This window comes from Gekko japonicus, unplaced genomic scaffold (assembly GCF_001447785.1).
Source record: "Gekko japonicus isolate JY-2015 unplaced genomic scaffold, Gekko_japonicus_V1.1 scaffold864, whole genome shotgun sequence".
Classification (NCBI taxonomy): Eukaryota; Metazoa; Chordata; class Lepidosauria; order Squamata; family Gekkonidae; genus Gekko; species Gekko japonicus.
In genome coordinates this window covers 50,299-54,922 of record NW_015166449.1, presented here as the reverse complement: position 1 = coordinate 54,922, position 4,624 = coordinate 50,299, and the positions used below count along the sequence as shown (strand labels likewise).

At 51.9% G+C, this 4,624-nt stretch overlaps 1 protein-coding gene across 2 annotated transcripts in view; it reads left to right on the top strand.

Annotated features, from left to right (window-relative positions):
- The first annotated feature begins 788 nt into the window (after positions 1–788).
- The window catches only part of RASL12 (RAS-like family 12), a 30,236-nt gene continuing 26,400 nt past the window's right edge, over positions 789–4,624 (top strand). For both annotated transcript variants that reach the window (XM_015412020.1, XM_015412019.1), the window contains exon 1: positions 789–1,014. The gene's annotated coding sequence lies outside the window, so the exon portion shown is untranslated. The remainder of the gene's footprint in view (positions 1,015–4,624) is intronic.

Genomic DNA, 4,624 nt, shown 5'->3' with positions numbered 1-4,624 from the left:
TCGAACCTGGAAAGCCCGTGGTTTGAGGAAGGGAGACACCTCAGCGGCCTGTAACTCCACAGAGTGCCCCTGCCCTCCGAAGCAGCCAGAGGAAAGGACCTCTGCCGCCTGGAGATCCGTTGTAACCAATGTTCCCTCTAAGCTGTGGAGTCCTGTGAGCAAAAATTCTGCTTTGTGAGCTCCTGGCATTAAAGTTGTGAGCGAGCGATTGGGCTGCTGCATAAACTAGTTTGCTCTGGAGCCCTCCTTCCTGAGCGAAGGCAAAAATCTGTGAGCCGGAGGCTAAAAAACTGTGAGCTAGCCCACACTAACTCAGCTTAGAGGGAACACTGGTTGTAACTCTGCGAGATCTCCAGGTCCCAGCTGGAGTTTGGCAACCCTGCTCGCAGCAGACCGCCCTGCCGCTCTGTGGTCTGAAGCGACTCCCTCCCGCGCAGCGGAGGAAGCCCAGGATTAACTGGGTGTGTTCCGACTCTGAGGATGGGTCTGGGAAGAAGAGCTCTTTTCCCTCTGGGCATCCTCTGGCGGAGGCGGGGTGGGGTGGGGTGGAGGGAGAGCTTTCCCCCTCCAGAAGGGAAGGCCCGGCCCGGCCGGGCCTCCGCCTCTCCTCTTGCCCTTTGCTGATGGGAAACTGTGTGTGTGTGCTGTGTTGTGTGCCTGTCAGAGGCCAAGAGAGGCAACTGCTTTCCTTACAAGGAGTTTGGCTGGGACGCAGCTGGCACAAGGCGCGGAAGAGAACCCGGAGTTCTCTGCCTCTCTCTTTCCGCCTCATTCATTCAAGGCAGGGCTCAGCCGCTGGGAGAAGCCAGCAGCCTGGCCTGCCCCTTCCCAGCGCCTCGCCGCTGGGCTCCTCTTTTGCTCACTCCCATCAGCTGGGGGTGGTGGTGGGTCCACTGGGCCCCGAAGGAGAGCCCCAAAAGAGAACTGCCATGGATTCGTGGATCTAAGTGGCCACATCTGTCCCGAAACTCCTTCTCCGTCTGACCCTCGTGGAAACCCAGCTCTGCCCCGAAGGTGAGTGGGTGTTGTTCTTTTCCAAAGGCAGGTGCGGAACCATGCAGGGCGTGCCAAAGATGTGGTTGCATGGGGTGGTGGCAGCACGAGCTGGCCCGTGGGATGGTTTCTGGTGGATTTGCTCAGCGACAGGCGATCGTGCTTTTACCAGAGCCGATCTAATGGAAACCTGGCTGCCTTCGGCACGTGCGCACTTCTCGGGGCTGGCCTGACCAATAGGCAAACTGGGCAGTTGCCCAGGGCCCTGTGCTCTCAGGGGCACCAAATTAGACAGAAGTGAACGTCTGTCTTTATTCTTCCATTATCTGTTTCAAACGCCAAGTACATAAAGATTCAGTTGGGGTAGCCGTGTCAGCCTGAAGCAAGGGAACAAAGTTTGAATCCAGTAGCACCTTTTGTTGTTGTTGTTCAGTCGCACAGTCGAGTCCGACTCTTCGCGACCCCATGGACCAGATCACGCCAGGCCTTCCGGTCTTCCGCCGTCCTCTGAAGTTTCCTCAACTTCATGTTCGTTGCGTCTATGACATTGTCTAACCGTCTCATCCTTTGCCGTCCCCGTCTTCTTTGACCTTCAATCTTTCCCAGCATCAGGGTCTTCTTCTCCAGTGAGTGCTCCCTTCTCATTGGGTGGCCAAAGTATTTGAGCTTCAGTTTCATTATCTGGCCTTCCAGGGAACAGTCAGGGTTGATTTCTTTTAGGACTGACTGATCTGATCTTCTTGCAGTCCAAGGGACTGCACCTTTAAGTAGCACCTTTAAGACCAACCAAATTTAATTCTGGGTAGGAGCTTTCATGTGTATGCACACTTCAAAGGAAGTGTGTGTCCAGTGGCACCTTTTAGGACCCGCAAAGTTTAATTTAAGGCCAACAAAGTGCACACACACGAAAGCTGACACCCAGAATTAAACTTTTTGAAGTGTGCATGCACACAACCCTAACCAGAGAGCAGAACTCCCTGGGCTCGATCCAGCATCCTTCTGATGTTCACAGATTACTAATTGCCCATTGCTGTCTTATCTTCTGATGTTTATAATGTAGACTGTTTGGTCCTCAAATTAGTAATGAAGAACATCTGGAACCCGCAGGTACAGCGTTAAAGTTGTAAGGCCACCGATCTGCAGCTGATTGGGGGTTTATGGCATCAGGAATCATTTAGAAGCCTCCGCCCCCCCCCGCCCCCCAGTTTCTGGGCTTAGCATCAGTGCACGTGAAGGGGTGATGCAGGAAAGAGTTCCTCTGAGCATGTGCAGAGTCTTGTTCCACCAGTGCTAAGTTACCACAAATCAGCCCCTTTCCCCTTACTGGGAATTGGCAGGGTTGCCAATTCTGGGTTGGGAAATTCCTGGAGATTTGAGGGTGCAGCCTGGGGAAGATTTGGGGAGGGAAGGGTCCTCACTGAGGTATAATACCATAGAGTCCACCCTCCAAAGCAGCTATTTGCACTGGGGAACCGATCTCTGGAGGTCAGCTGGCATCCCAGGAGATCTCCAGGCCCCACCTGGAGGTTGGCAGCCCTATTGTATGGCTTCCCAACCCAGTTGGGTCTGTTGGAAGCTTTTCAACCCCAAATCGTCTTTTCTTGTCGGTATTTGGAACCCGAGTCCAGCACTGCTAACTGACCCACTTTGCCAGGAAAGTTTTTAATTTGTCTCAAGGATGGAAAATAAATTCTCAGGGGTCCAGGAGAGAGTCCGTAGATAAGGCAGAGGTTTTTTTGTTTGCTTGCTTGCTTAATGCTTTCCAGCCTTTTGGGGGGAGGGTGAATATTTTTTGTGTGTGTGTGTTTGCCTGCCTGCCTGCCTGCCTGGAACTCATGGGGACTTCTGGAGACCCCTAGTGGAGCTTGGCTGTTTTCAGAGGGGTGGCTTGATATTGCCTGCTTCTGCATCCGAGCCCTGGTATTCCTGGGAGGTCTCCCTTCCAAGTACTTGCCAGAGTCGACCCTGCTTAGCTTCCGAGATCTGATGAGATCGAGCTTGCCTCGGCTATCCAGGTCAAGGCCCAATGCTTCCCAGCCTGGGTTCCCCAAATCTTTTTATTCTCCACTTAACCTAGGGTTGCCAACATCCAGGTGATAGTACAAAGCCCAAGGGTCACAGTGTTAGGAAGATTTGGAAAATATATATATGACACTGTGTATAATAGATGTATGCTTAAGGTAAATCTATTTTGTGTTTTTTATTTAAAAAAAATTCGCCTATATTATTATATAAATATTGGTGTCGAGTATTACTGGCAAAGGGACTGTGGTGGCTCAGAGGTTAAGACGCTGAGCTACAGACCCGAGTGCCGCATGACGGAGTGAGCTCCCGTCTCTAGTTCCAGCTCCTGCCAGCTGCCAGCCTAGCGATTCGAAAGCAAGAAATTGCAAGTAGATAAATAGGTACCGCTTCAGTGGGAAGGAAACAGCGTTCCGTGCGCCTCGGCGTTTAGTCATGCCAGCCACATGACCACGGAAACGTCTACGGACAGCGCTGGCTCTTCGGCTTTGAAACGGAGATGAGCACACACACCCCCGAGTCAGAGTCGACTGGCTTTCGAGCAAGGGAAGCCTTTACCTTTATTATTGGTAAACCTATGTTTAGTAAAGGAGCTGCGGTGGCTCAAGTGGTTAAGACACTGAACTGCAGGCTGTGGAAGGACGGTAGTTCAGCAGTTCGAGACCTGAGTGTCGCGTGACAGAGTGAGCTCCTATCTCTGGCCCCAGCTCCTGTCAACCTAGCAGTTTGAAAGTAAGAAATTGCAAGTAGATAAATAGGGACCACTTCGGTGGGAAGGTAAGAGCGTTCCGTGCTCCTTGGTGTTTAGCCATGCCGGCCACATGACCACGGAAACGTCTTCGGACAGCGCTGGCTCTTCGGCTTGGAAACGGAGATGAGCAACCCCCCCCCCCGAGTCGGATTCGACTGGCTTTTGACCTTTACTTATTTTTAGTAATACGTGGCACCAATATTTATATAATAGTACAGGAAAAAATTGAAAAAATAAAAATAAAAAGCACAAACTAGATCGACCTCAAGCGTACATCTATTATACACAGTGTCCATATATTGTCCCATAACCTCCAGGTGGTGACTGGAGACCTCCTGCTATTACAACTGATCTCCAGCTGGCAGAGGTCAGTTCACCTGGAGAAAATGGCCGCTTTGGACGGTCGACTCTTTGGCATCATGCTCCAAGCCCCGCTCCGCCTCCAAAATCTCCAGGTATTTCCCAACCTGGAGCTGGGAAATCCTAATTTAAGAGCAGAAACATTTATCATAACTGAAGAGAGAGAGGAGAGAGACTGGATTTATACCCCATGGCCCTTCACTACCCGAAGGAATCTCAGAGCGGCCTGCAATCCCTTTCCCTTCCCCTCCCCACAACTGACACCCTGTGAGGTAGGCCGGGCTGAGAGAGCTCTGAGAGAAAAGAAGAAGAAGAGGAGGAGGAGGAGGAGATTGGATTTATACCCCGCCCTTCACTACCCGAAGGAGTCTCAGAGCAGCTTACAAACTCCTTTCCCTTCCCCTCCCCACAACAGACACCCTGTGAGGTAGGTGGGGCTGAGAGAGCTCTGAGAGAAAGGAAGAGGAGGAGGAGGAGGAGGAGGAGAAGGAGGAGGAG